The 15,061-nt window shown below is 42.1% G+C and overlaps 1 long non-coding RNA gene across 1 annotated transcript; it reads right to left on the bottom strand.

The window, feature by feature from the left end:
• Positions 1 to 1,023: 1,023 nt before the first annotated feature.
• On the bottom strand, positions 1,024 to 12,658 carry LOC145722244 (uncharacterized). The gene is made up of 2 exons (XR_014146362.1): positions 6,607 to 12,658; positions 1,024 to 6,397 (listed from the first exon to the last, which is right to left on the bottom strand). It is a non-coding gene; the product is annotated as an uncharacterized LOC145722244 (long non-coding RNA).
• Positions 12,659 to 15,061: the final 2,403 nt, after the last annotated feature.

Raw genomic sequence — 15,061 nt, 5'->3', positions numbered from 1 at the left:
GTGTTGAGTCCTGGAATGGCAAGACATTTCTAGATGATGTTAATGGGTAGCCAAGGTTGAGAAGCACTGGTCTACTGAAAAGTCAAGAATTCAAATTATAATATTTTTTTAAAATTTTGTCAGAGAGAGAGCACAAGCAGGGAGAGTGGCAGGCAGAGGGAGAAACAGGCTACCTGCTATGCAAGGAGCCCGATGTGGGACTTGAACCCAGGACTCCGGGATCATGACCTGAGCCGAAGGCAGGCACCTAACTGACTGAGCCACCCAGGCATCCCAAGAATTGAAAGAATTTTAAATGACAGAAACCCAATTCAAGCTAAACATGGGAACCACTTGTAAATGGCATTCACAAATGAAAAAAATAGTAATTGTGATTTTTAAAACCTTTAAAAAATAAAATTGTTACTCAGAACATATTTGATTAACCACTCAGTGAGTGATACACATAAATACTGCTTAAGGAATTTAGAGGAGAGCTCTATTAGGCTGAGATACTTAAGGAATGGAGGACTCGGATGAAGATGCGACAAGACTGTGCCCGCCCAGAGTCCCAGGTGTGGTATGAGCAGAGGTGACAAAGGAAGTGAGCAGCTGAGCTGAGGTGACCTCTTCTACTCCTCTGGAACTGTGCTTTTTCTGGAATTGAAAGCCCCTGAAGCTTCTTGTTTATACCACTGGCCAGACGGGGTTGCTTTGCAACTCAAAGCCATCAACACGTTTGCGTATTGTTACCATTTTGCCATTTTCCCACCTACTATAATCTCATGGCTGAGTTCGAATTCTGACTGATTGAACTGTATCACTAGGAGCTGTCTAATTCCCATTTTAAAAGGTTAAGGTTCTTAGCCATTTTCTTATTTGAAACTGTTAAAAGTAGCTTTAGGTATGTTGCAGGGTATGTGCATGATGGGGTATTTCTCCCTTGCCTGGAATACCTTCCCTCCCTATTCCTACTGTGTTTCCTCATTTACCCTCCTTCCCATCTTAGGACTTCTCAGGCTAGCCTTTGGCAAAGGATCATGGTATTTTATTTTATTTCTTTTTTAAAAGATTATTCCCTGGGATCATGACCTGAGCCAAAGGCTGACACTTAACCGAATGAGCCACCCAGGCGCCCCCAGATCATGGTATTTTAGAAAGAACAGATTCTCTGGGGAAGTCAGGACCTCCAACACTGTGGTGGTTTTAAAGATAAGTCCACAAAGTCTTTGATATTCCTCCCTAAAGAGAAGGGGCTTAATCCGCCTTCCTCAGTGCGGGCTGGACTTGGTGACTCAACTCTAAGAAATGGACATGACAGACGTGATGGACTGGTACTTTTACAGTTTGGTTACTAAAAGATCGTGGCTACTGTCTCCGGGGTGTGTGCTCATTCTTCCGCTCGCAAATTGCTCACCCTGGGGGAACCAGCTGCCGTGTTGCGAGGCAACCTGTGCAGAGGCACAAATGAGGAACTGAGAACTGCCAACAGCCATGGGAACAAGCCTGGAAGGAACTCCTTCCCTGGAGAGAAGGTGCAGAAGACTAGGGGCATGGCTGACACCCTGATGGCAGCCTTGTGAGAGCCTCGGGCAGAACCACCCAGTGGAGCGGCCCTGGACTCCTGACCACAGAAACTATGAGATGGTGTTTGTTTTCTTAAATTGTTAAGTTTGGGGTAATGTCTGTATTGACTACCAGAACAGAAAGGAATGCTCAGTGTCAGGGTGAATCCGTCGATCAGGGAGCCCAAGAGAAATGAAATGAGTGTGTGTGTTTAAAATACATCCCACTTCTTTGGAAGCGAAAAATGAATTTTTGAAAAAAACAACCAGGTTCTTTACTGTTATGGAAACCATTTGATAACACTTAAGCACCCCCCACATACACTCACAGTTTCTCTCTCTCTCTCTCTCTCACACACACACACACACACAGAGTCACACTCCCAAGAGAGTAGAGGACAGTAGCTTAGAAGATAAGAGGAAGACTGGTTGAACAACTTAGGCCCATGGGAGCCTTCTGCAAGCAAGAAGTACCACAAGTTAGAGCTGTCTGGCTTTATCTTTTTTTTTTTTAAAGATTTTATTTATTTATTTTTCAGAGAGAGAGAGCACAAGCAGGGGGAGCAGCAGAGGGAGAGGGAGAAGCAGGCTCCCGCTGAGCAGGGAGCCCGATGTGGGGCTGGATCCCAGGACCATGAGATCATGACCTGAGCCGAAGGCAGACGCTTAACCGACTGAGCCACCCAGGCACCCTGAGCTGTCTGGTTTTAAATGACAGAAACCCAATTCAAGCTAATAAGCAAAAAACGTAATTTATTGGTTCACATATATGGGAAGTCTGGGGGTAGAATGGCTTCAGGACTCTTGTTTATATGGGCTCAGCTGATGTCACTTGTTCTCTGTCCCTCTTATCACCTCCAGCTCTGTTTTATGCTTTATCTTCTCCTGGGGCAAATGGCTTTCTTTGGCCACCAGCAGCCCAACTTCTCATCCCAAGTTTACCTACTTTAGGGGGAAAAGCACATCTCTCCTGACATCTATTAATCCAACCTTGGGAACACTCTGATTGATCAGCTTGGGTCACAGTCCTTTGTGGGAAGTGGGGTTGGGGTTGGGGGTCAGGGAATATCCTGTGATTGACGGGCCTGCCTGGATCACAGAAAGAGAGGGTGAGTACCTAAGGGACCCAAGAAGGGGAGGGAGAGGCCTGGGCAAACAAAAATATAAACACCACATTGCCCTACCACCTGGAGGCTTGACAGAAACAAGCCCTTCTAGACAGCAGTTGCTGTTCTTAAGGTGCTTCAGAGAGAAATGGGATTTTCTTCTAGAAACTTCCCAAAATGGAAGTCCCTGGTGGCCATAGCAGGCCCTCAGGGCATTTCTACTTAGAGCTTTTCTACTTGTTAAGTGTGAGAAGTTAACTATCCTCCATTCAGCAGAAGAGAATAATTAGGTCAATTTGCCCTTATATTTTGGAGAAAGCTCATTTGGAGTTTCAAAACACAAAGAGATTGAGGATGTAGGAATGTGTGGAGGTGGTAGACATCTGCTGATTTTTTTTTTTCTTAAGCAAGTTTGAGTTGGGATTCCAGCTTATGCAACCAAAAGATCCTAATAAAGTTGGTTTTTAAAAGATCCAGATTTTTCTATCAGAGATATGGCAAATGAGATATAAGTGACTTTATTAAACCTTGTATTAGAGATTAAAATATTTTGCACTGGAAGATGAATTCAAGAGCAAATATATTTAAAAATGTGCCAACTGAATCCTCTATATTCAGAATCATAGTGTTAGAACTGAATGAGGCTTTAGAGATCCTTATTAACTGGTTTTCTTTTAAATGAGAACAAGTATCTTTTCATATGTTTAATGGCTATATTTCTTCTTCTGCGGGTTGCCTTTTAAAATTCTGCTGTCTTAAACCATGAGAGACTCTAAACTCTAGGGAACAAACTGAGGGTTGCTGGAGGGGCGGTGGGTGGGCAGATGAGGTAACTGGGTGATGGGCATTAAGGAGGGCACTTGTGATGGGCACTGGATGTTATATGCAAGTGATGAATCACTAAATTCTACCCCTGAAACTAATACTATACTATATATTAACTAACTTGAATTTAAATAAAATCTTGAAATAAAATTCTACCACCTTTTTTTCTATTGGAGAATGAATTTGTTAGCAATTTGTGTTTTTATATGAAAAATATAAATATATCTGTCATATATAGTACACACCTTTTCCCCCATGTTGTTATGCTGTTTTTTATATATACAAATAAGTTTTAGATTTTATGTATTTAAACTGATTCATATCTCTTTTTATAGATTATATCTTTGTATTTGTAATTAGCAAAACTTCCCAATCCCAAAATACAATCAATATTCACTTATATTTTCTCATAGTTATTTTATGATTTACTTTATCTAATTTTAAAAATGATCTGTAATTCAGTTATATGTCAGCTTAATTTGTGAAGTAGGCATCTAACTTGATTTTTTCCCAAATGTTTAGCCAATGTCCCTGTACCATTTATTAAGTAATCCATCTTTTCTGTGTTCATTTGAAATGCCACCTTAAGTTAATATTGTCTTTGCATTTATATAAGGTGGCAAAACTGCTCAAAAACATTTGTTAACAGAGACTAATGTTTTATGTAATTAGTATTTGACTTTATAGTTCAAAATCCAGAAGGAAAAAAAAAAGGGGAAATGACAGATTCCAACACTATGAACAGTGTTTGTTGGCATTTTTGAAATTACAGAACTTGAAAAAAATTCTGACGTTGCTTTATTTCAGAGTAGAAGCTAGCTGCACTTGAGAACTTTATTCTCTCTGCATTTTTCCTCTGCCATTTGCAGATTTTCTAGAGGACTTAACATCTGGTATTGAGAAAGCCTGAGGAAGGAATTTTGCTGTCAGGAAATTTTTCTAGGGATGTTAGGATTGAAAAAGTGGGGATTGTGCATTAAAGGGATACTTATTCTTAAGATTTTAAACTCTAGGGGCACCAGGATGGCTCAGGCGGTTAAGTGTCTGCCTTTGGCTCAGGTCGTGATCCCAGGGTCCTGGGATCGAGCCCCACATCGGGCTCCCTGCTCGGTGGGGAGCCTGCTTCTCCCTCTCCCTCTGCCTGCCTCTCTGCCTAGTTGTGCTCTCTCTGTCAAATAAATAAATAAAATCTTAAAAAAAAAAAAAAAGATTTTAAACTCTATCTACACAGCCCCAATTTGGGTTGGATTATGTACCTTCCACAAACACATACACACACACACAAAAAAAAAAAAAAAAAAAAGAGAGAGCTGTTCAAGTCCTAACCCCTGATATTTCAGAATGTGACCTTATTTGGAAACAGGATTGTTGAAGACTAGTTGAATTAAGATGGAGTTATACCATATAAATAAATAGGAAGACATTTCATGCTCATGGATCGGAAGAATTAATATTGTTAAAATGTCTATACTACCCAAAGCAATCTACACATTTTATCAAAATTTCTATGGCATTTTTCACAGAGATAGAACAGTCCCAACATTTGTTTCGAACCACAGAAGACCCCCAAGAGCCATGGCAATCTTGACAAAGAAGGAAAGCTAGAGGCATCACACGTCCTCATTTCAAACTATATTGCAAAGCTACAGTCATCAAAACAGTGTGGTGTTGGCACCAAACCAGACACACAGATCAATGGAACAGAATAGAGAGCCCAGAAATAAACCCACGCATGTATGGTTAATTTACAACAAAGTAGCCAAGCATATACAATGGGAAAAGGACAGTCTCTTTAATAAATGCTGTTGGGAAAACTGGACAGCCACATGCAGAAGAATGAAACTGGACCCCTATCTTACACCATACCCAAAAATAAACTCAAAATAGATTAAAGACTTGAACCTAAGGCCTGAAACCATAAAACTCCTAGAGGAAAAGATAGGCAGTAAGCTCCTTGACATCAATCTCAATCTTGGCAATGATTTTTTGGATCTGACACCAAAAAAAGGCAACAAAAGCAAAAATAAACAAATGGAACTATATCAAACTAAAAAGCTTCTGCACAGCAAAGAAGAGAAGGCAACCTACGAAATGGGAGAAAATATTTGCAAATTGTATATCTGATAAGGGGTTAATTTATAAAATATATAAAGAACTCATACAACTCGATGGCAAAAAACAACAATCAAATTTAAAAATGGGCAGAGGATCTGAATAAACATTTTTTCTAAAGATGACATACAGGTGGTCAACAGACCTATGAAATGATACTCAACATCACTCATCATCAGGAAAACACCAATCAAAACCACAATGGTTTATCACCTCATATCTAATTGAATGGCTCTTATCAAAAGGACTAGAAATAACGAATGTTGTTGAGAAAGTGGAGAAAAGGGGAACATTTGCGCCCTGCTGTTGGGAATGTAAATTGGTACAGCCAGTGTGGAAAACAAGAGAGAGGTTTCTCGAAAAACTAAAAACAGAAATACCATATGATCTAGCAATTCCACTTCTGGGCATTTATCTGAAGGAAACAAAAACACTAAGTCAAAAATGTATAGGCACCCTCATGTTCATTGCAGCACTATTTAAAGTAGCCCAAACAGGAAAGCAACCTAAGGGTCCACTGATGGATGAATGGATAAGGAAAATGTGAAATGTGGAAAGGAAATGGATAAGGAAAATATATACACTGGTTTATGTATATGTGTGTATGATCTCACTTCTATGTGTAATCTCAAAACCAACCACACAAACAAACCCGAACTAATTGATACAGAGAACAAACTGGCCGGTTGCCAGAGGCAGGGGAATGGGAGATGGGTAAAGTGGGTGGAATCAAAAGGTACAACTTCTGGTTATAAAATTAATAAGTCATGGGGATGTAAGGTACAGCATGGTGACTATAGTTAATAACACCTTATTATAGGGCGCCTGGGTGGCTCAGTTGGTTAAGCGACTGCCTTCGGCTCGGGTCATGATCCTGGAGTCCCGGGATCGGGTCCCGCATCGGGCTCCCTGCTCAGCGGGGGTCTGCTTCTCCCTCTGACCCTCTTCCCTCTCGTGCTCTCTGTCTCTCATTCTCTCTCTCAAATAAATAAATAAAATCTTTAAAAAAAAAACAACACCTTATTATATATTTGAAAGTTGCTACAAAGGCAAATCTTAAAAGTTCTCACCACAAGGGGGAAAAAAACTGTAACCATGTGTGGTGATGGCTGTTAGCTAGACCTGTTGTGGTGACCATTCTGCAGTCTATTCAAATATTCAATCGTGTGGTATATCTGAAACTAATATAATGCTATATGGCAATTATACCTGAATAAAAAATGCTATATGTCAGTTATATCTCAATAAAAAAGATGGGGTCATACTGGAGGAGGGTGGCCTCTTAATCCAGTAGGACTGATGTCCTCATCAGAAGACGCCACGTGAAGACAGACACACAAGGAGGACGCCACGTGACGGCAGGGGCAGAGATTGGATTTACGCAGCCATGAGCCCAGGAATGCCTCCTCACGCATGCACTCTGCGTCAGGGTTGGCTAAGTGGCCAATATGGATTGTTGGCAAGTTACCGGAAGCTAGGAAGAAGATAGGAAGGAATCCCCTACAGACTGCAGAGGGAACACGCCTCTGTTGACACCTTGAGTTCAGACTTCCAGCCATCCCATTTCGGGAAGTTTGCCACAGAAGCCCTGGGACACTAATATAGCCCCCACAGAATTTCATGGCCTCGTGGCTTCTGACACTAAAATGCCCAGTGACATCTTTGATCTGAATTTTGCCAAATTTTGAACTCTCAGAGGAGATGACATGACTAGAAGATGAGAAGATACTTGCTAACTACAGCCCAAATGACTCCATGGAAGGCAGGTAAGTGTTAAGTAGACCCCTTGAGGTCAGAGCTGGAAAAGGGTTTAGTGCAGACTGTTGAAGCCAGGTGTTGCAGTGCGGGGCCCTTGCCTGCCACTTATGAACACTGTGACCTTGAGTGAGTTATCTAACTTCTTGGGGCCTGTGTTTCCTCATCTGTAAATAAAATATCTGCCTTATAGGATTGTTGTGAGGCTGGGCTGAGCCCCTCAAGGCAACGGTGCTCACAACAGCACCTGACCCAGACTCGTTGAGTCATAAATATCACCAGACTGTGCTTGTTGTCAGTACCCCCACCTGTCACAAGGGCCGTTGACCCTGCCTATGGGGACTGTGGATGACGGGTAAGGCGGGGACTGTGGTCCATGGGTAATGGCTAAAGACTCCCTGTAATGTTGTCAGTTTGCAAAGGCAGTTTGGCCACGGGACAAGACTATAGCCATGGTCTGTATCCTAGTCATCCTCATGCCTACTTACAGGTTTCTGGGACTGAACTGTGTCCCCCCCTCCCCCCGCCCCCGCCAATTCATATATTGAAGCCCTAACCTCCAGTGTAACTGGATCTGGAGATAGGGTCCTTAGGAGATAGTTAATGTTAAATGAGTTCCTAAGAGTGAGCCCTCATCTGAGAGGACTTTGGCCTTATAAGAGGAAGAAATATTTCTCTTTTTCTTATTCATTCTCTCTGTCTGTCTCTCTCTGTCTCTATCTTTCTCTTCACCATGGGAGGATGTGGCAAGAAGGCAGCCATCTGCATGCCAGGAAGAAAGATCTCACCAGAAACCATGCTGGCACCTTAATCTCTGACTCCCAGTCGTTCCAGAACTATGAGAACATAAATGTCTGTTGTTAAGCCACCCGGACTATGGTATTTTGTTGTGGTGGCCCGAGCTAATACACAGATTCAGCACTCATAGGGTGAAATACACATACTTCTTGGGAAGTGGCCATGTGGCTCTCCCTGCTTGGCTGTTTCTGCCTTGCCTACCAAAACCCCAAATCTGGAGTGCTTCAGGACCCTCTTCTCTGCTCTACCTACATCCTTTCCCTGGACCTTTGATCTCAACCAGGCCTAAGGCTTTAAATACCACGTAAATACCAAGGACACCCAAATGCAGTCCTCCTCCCTTCCCTCTGCGGTAGGCTCATATGTCCGACCACCTTCTTGATGCCTCCACTTGGATAAATAATAGGAATTTCAAATATTTAAAAGTCCAAAACAAACCCTTGATTGGCCAACCCTGCCTCATCCATGCAGACACCTCCTCCCCACTCTAAAAGTCATCCTCGATTTCCACTTCCTAATACCCTCTGCCCACATCCAATCCAGCAGCAATTCTTGTTAGTCTTACCTCCGAATTAGATTTTAATGTTTTCTCCATCTCCTGCTTTCATTGTCACCACCCTAAGCCAAGCCACTGTGATCTCTTGTCACAGTCCCCGAAATGATCTCTCTGTCCATTTTATGTAACACTATTATCTGCAGCTCCCAGATTATTACCTGAGCACACAGAACATGCTTTATATTAGGCTGAACCATTTGGAATTGCTGATATATGACCATGTTTGACCTACAAAAATGGCAGTTTTAAGTCATTCAACACAATGAATATTTGCAGAATGAAGTAATGAAATTTTATGTTGCTGCCACCAGGAGACCACAGACAGTTACATTTGTGTGTAGTTTGCTCTTTCTGAGTTCACTTGATCACTTTTTATCCTAAACTGCCTCCAGAAGTACCACCATGGTTTCCAAATAATAATTTTCCATTATGAAAACATTCTTCTTTACTAAAACAGATACCGCTAATGACTTAAATGCAAAACTTAAAGGTAACACCTCTTTGAGGAAATTTACTAAAAGAAATGGAACTTTCTGTGGTTAGTTTGATTGAAACATATCTTATACACAATAACATTCGCCCATTTCAGATGCATAATTGGTTGAATTTTGACAAAATGGAGTTACCGCCACCACACTCATAACAGAATTTTCCACCATGCTAAAAACTTTTTTTTTTTAAAAGTCAGTTCCCTTGTCCCCTCCCATCCCCAAGCAACCAGTGATCTGCTTTCTGTCATTATAGTTTTGCTTTTTCTAGAATTTGCCTTCCAAGGATTTACATAAATGGGATCATATGTGTCATCTTTTGTGTCTGGCTTCTTTCACTTAGCATGGTACTTTTTAAAAACATTTTTTATTTAAATTTCAGTTAGTTAACATACAGTGTAATGTTAGTTTCAGGTGTACAACATAGTAATTCAACACTTCTATACAACACCCAGTGCTCATCACAGCAAATCATCCCCGCACCCACCTCCACTCTGGTAACCATCAGTTTATTCTCCATAGTCGAGCCTGTTTCTTAGTTTGCCTCTCTTTGTTTTCCCCTATGCTTACTTGTTTTGTTTCTTAAAATCCACATGAGTGAAATCATATGGTATTTGTCTTTCTCTAACTGACTTATTTCATTTAGCATACTACACTCTAGCTCCATCCATGTCACTGCAAATGGCAAGATTCCATTCTTTTTTATGGCTGATAAAAAATATTTCATTGTGTACACACCACATCTTCTTCATCCATTCATCAGTTGATGGACACTGAGCTGTTTCCATAATTTGGCTATTGTTGATAATGCTGCAATAAACAGGGGTGCATGTATGCCTTTGAATCAGTATTTTTGTATTTTTTTAGTAAATACCAGTAGCGCAATTGCTGGATTGTAGGGTAGTTCTATTTTTAACATTTCGAGGAATCTCCATACTGTTTTTCACAGTGGCTGCACCAGTTTGCATCCCTACCAACAGTGTAAGAGGGTTCCCCTTTCTCCACATCCTCACCAACACTTGTTGTTTCTTGTGTTGTTGACTTTAGCCATTCTGACAGGTATGAAGTGGTATCTCATTGTAGTTTTGATTTGCATTTCCCTGATAATGAGTGATACTGAGCATCTTTTCATGTGTCTGTTGGCCATCTGGATGTCTTTTTTTTTTCTTTAAGTAAGAATGGAGCCCAACATGGAACTTGAACTCATGACCCTGAGATCAAGACCTGAGCTGAGATCAAGAGTCAGATGCTCAACTGACTGAGCCACCCAGGCACCCCAGCATCTGTATGTCTTCTTTGGAAAAATGTCTATTCGTGCCTTCTGCCCATTTTTTAATTGGATTATTTGATTTTTTGGGTGTTGAGTTTTATTTTATGTATTTATTTTTAAGATTTTATTGATTTATTTGAGAGAGAGAGAGAGCACAGAGGGAGAGGGAGAAGCAGACTCCCCATGGAGCAGGGATCCCAACTTGGGACTCGATCCCAGGACCCTGGGATCATGACCTGAGCTGAAGGCTGACACTTAACTGAGCCACCCAGGTGCCCTGTCTAGCTTAACTTTCCATTTTCTACTCAACTCAGCTTCTCAATCCCTAAATGACAAAGCCGCGGAAAGGGAAAAGAAGACCTGGATTGAGGCTGCCATTTGTTCCTTGCGAATTAAGCTCCATGTCTCCCTCCTTCTGATTCAGGTTGACTTGCAAGGCCGCTTCCCACGCTTGTTCCCCCTTCCCTGATAAGGGGCTCTGAATGTCTGCTCTCTCATCCAACTGCTGATCTACATGCAGGGCCGCAGGGGTAATTGCTTGAATGGCCCCCAGCAACTGGCCTTCAGGTGTCCCGTTTGTGGTCAAGGCCTTGCTCTGCGCAGACCAGCCAAGAGGCAGGGGCAGGCGGCGGTTCCATCTCAGTGCACCGCAGTTCGCAGTTCAGTGCAGGAGCAGGGGAGGCAGGTTAATGAGGGCGGGGCGGCTTCTCTCTGCACTTCCTTAGCACCCCTCAGACCCTTCTGCCTGGCCGGGTGAGAACATCGGAGGACAGCCTGCGTCCCTCATGTCTCTGGCACCGGCTCCCTCTGGCTGACCACTCTCTCCCCGCCTCCTGTGCTCACTTCTCTGGCCCTCTCCCCTCTGTAACCGCGGGCCATCTCCAAGGCACAAGGCAACCCACATGAACGCCTGCTTTTGTGCAGACCATTCCCAAGTCCAACCCTGCTGGATTTCACACCCATTTACTACCATTTGACAAATACCCCACTACAATTTTAATTCCAAACGTCCCAAACTGGTCTCCTTACTTCCCCCCCCACCCCAACACCAGTACTGCTTTGGCTCGGGCGCCCTCCTGATTTCCGAGGTGAGAAGCAATGAAGGCCGATGTGACACTCCTATTCCAGTCAAGGAAGCAGACAGTCACCAGGTTTGCTGTCCATCCTTCTGGACTCCGTCCCAAGTCCCTCTCCTCTCTCTTTTCACTGTCACCCTCACCACGATGGCTAATGTTTCCTGCGTGTCTCTCTTCCCGACATGATGCCGGGTGGACCACCTCACTTAATCCACGTGGCCACCAAAGGAGCAAGCTGGTGTTAACCTCTCTCACAAATGGTCCAGTTCTAACTGCCGTTGCACAAGCTCCTTCTCTTCCGAGAATGTCCTCTGTCCACATCCTTATGGAATGTCCCCTTCCTCTGAAGTCCTCGGGGAGCCCTCCTCTGGTTTCCCCATCTCACATGGGTCCCCCTTTGCACTCAATGCCCATTACACTACACACCATGACCCCAAAGTTAGGACAAAATTGTTCTTCGGCTGTCAGATATATTAAAATCATTAAAACTTCATTTTTCTCCCATTATGAGAAGGATACACGCTCATAATAGTAAATTTAAAAGATAGGAAGAAATGATCACTATTTTTACACTGCTTTCCATGAGGTCTTTATGCATGCCTTTTTTCTGCCTGTGTTTATCTTGTGTTTGTGATTCACTATTATAAAATATGTATCCCTGTGTTCATCATCAACATCATTTGAAATTACTGAATAATATACCATCAAGTGAATTTATACATTTTCTGTATGATTGGATTCAAGGAGGTAGAGTAAATGAAGCAAAATGAGTTATCTGACACATAACAGGCAATAAAAAATTATCACACAGTATATCAATTGATTTATGTCTTATTGAAGGCTTCAAATGGAAGGAAGTCTGTTCTTATTTTCCAAATTACTTAGTGCAGTACTGCACTCATACAAAATGCTCAATCATTTTGGGGAAAATAACTTTTTTTTCCCCTCATCATGAAGTAAGTTATGCTGACAGCAAAAAATCCAAAAAATAAAGAGGAACATGTTGAAGATAATCTCAGTCCTCAGAAATAAGTACTTTAGGGGCACCTGGGTGGCTCAGTAGGTTAAGCGTCTGCCTTTGGCTCACGTCATGATCCCAGAGTCCTGGGATCGAGCCCTGAGTAGGGCTCCCTGCTCAGCGGGAGTCTGCTTCTCCCTCCTCTCTGTCAAATAAATATATGAATAATCTTTAAAAAAAAAAAAAAGAAAGAAGCACTTTAAACATTGTCAGTGCCTTTACTTTGAATCTAGATTTTCTGTTTTCCACATGCACACAGGCACACACACAAAGTCAAACACATACATGAAACAAATATCAGACACTCAAAATTGCCCCCCCAACACTTTATGAAATCTTGCACAATAGCTCCCTCCACAGTGAAAAATATATTTTGCTCTATCTGAAAAAAGGTCTCTATGCAATAGGGCCAGGCTCTCCAATATGATTAACTCGGTAAATATCCTCAACATGAGAAAATAAAAACAAAAGACCTTCCGTCCTAGCAAATTTAGACCCCAGATAAACAAATTTAGAACTAGAACTAGAGGTTCAGCAAGTTCAAGGTTAAGGAGCAGGTTGGGGACATTTAAAGCAAACGGTTTCTGGGCTCCGAGTGAAGTGAAACAGAATCCCCAGGGGCATGGGCAGGCTGATGCACTGTACACGGCGTGCAGTGTCGAGCTACAGAGGGAAGTGAGAGCCCGAGGGAGAAGCAGGTACATTCAGTCTCTCACCTAACTAACTACCATGAGTGACACTCCCAGACGGTTGCTATTAATAGCTGACAGAGCTTTTCATTTCATATATTACTTTCTTTTCATACAGATCTTGAAAAAGTCACAGATAAAAGCCACATTCATTTCCTAATACTTAACAATAACTAGTTAGAGAAGCCTAATATGTTTTCATATTTTTGTCTTGCTCCAGTCTTACGATTTCCCAAAATGGATATATTATTGGAAGAAAGAGTTCATGGGCAAATGTCACACTTTGCTTGATTCAGCTAATTATATTTCTGCTTTTGCTTCGGATAAGATTAATTTTCCTATTCTGCTAATAAACCATGTGATAGCAAAAAGCCTTTAGTATTTTTATGCTAGGAAGTGCCTGTGACATTTTAAAGAATCGGCAAGCTATTTCAGATAGGCCATCATGTGCATAAAGATTAATTTATTCATGTGAAATGTTCAATAACCAGAAAAGGCTGATTTAAATAAAACCATTTCACAGTCATTTTTTGGTTACGGACACTGATTTCTTGTAAGAAGTAAAGTGCCCGGATACATGAAGAAGGGTTCAAACAATGGTAAACACATACTGATTGCATCTAGCCAAGTAAGCACCATCTTTGGTTTTACAGATGGTGTTAACTTGTCACTAACTGTATTTAAATGCTTATGATGAAACCTTGAAATTGGAAAAGCAGTGTTGTTCCTGAGTCTCATGAATATTTTCTAACTCCTTTGTCCTAGATTCCCTGCCTGATAATCACCATTTTCAGGGAAGAAGAAGCCATGATATGTGATCAATCTATATGGAAACTTTTTTTTATTAATTTGACAGAGAGAGACACAGTGAGAGAGGGAACACAAGCAGGGGGAGTGGGAGAGGGAGAAGCAGGCTTCCCACTGAGCAGGGAGTCTGATGTGGGGCTTGATCCCAGGACCCTGTGATCATGACCTGAGCCAAAGGCAGACGCTTAATGACTGAGCCACCCAGGTGCCCCGAAACTTTTTTTTAATCTGAAAAGTTCTTACACATCTTACTTCTAGTAAACCTGGAAACTGTAGAGAAAACTGGAGGCATTAAAACCTTTAATAAGGAGGGGCACCTGGGTTGCTCAGTCGGTTAAGTGGCTGACTCTTGATTTCGGCTCAGGTCATGATCTCAGGGTTCTGAGATCGGACTCCATGCTGGGCCTAGAGCCTGCTTAAGATTCTCTCTCTGCCCTGGAACCAGCAAAGACCCCAAATAGCCAGAGGAATGTTGAAAAAGAAAATCAAAGCTGGTGGCATCACAATTCCAGTCTTCAAACTCTATTTCAAAGCTGTAATCATCAAGACAGTATGGTACTGGCACAAAAACAGACACATAGATCAATGGAACAGAATAGAGAACCCAGAGATGGACCCTCAAGTCTATGGTCAACTAATCTTCGACAAAGTGGGAAAGAGTATCCAGTGGAAAAAAGACCTTCTCTTCAACAAATCGTGTTGGGGAAATTGGACAGTTGACAAAACCAAAAGACAACCAATAGAATGGGAGAAGATATTTGCAAATGACATATCAGATAAAGGGCTAGTATCCAAAATCTATAAAGAACTTATTAAGGGCGCCTGGGTGGCTCAGTTGGTTAAGTGACTGCCTTCGGCTCAGGTCATGATCCTGGAGTCCCTGGATCGAGTCCCGCATTGGGCTCCCTGCTCGGCAGGGAGTCTGCTTCTCCCTCTGACCCTCCCCCCTCTCATGTGCTTGCTCTCTCTCATTCTCTCTCTCTCAAATAAATAAATAAAATCTTTAAAAAAAAAAAA

This window comes from Leptonychotes weddellii, chromosome 6 (genome assembly GCF_054177405.1).
Source record: "Leptonychotes weddellii isolate Sample4059 chromosome 6, ASM5417740v2, whole genome shotgun sequence".
In the NCBI taxonomy this organism is placed as follows: domain Eukaryota; kingdom Metazoa; phylum Chordata; class Mammalia; order Carnivora; family Phocidae; genus Leptonychotes; species Leptonychotes weddellii.
The sequence above is the reverse complement of the archived record's forward strand: the minus strand, read 5'-3'. Positions and strand labels throughout refer to the sequence as shown.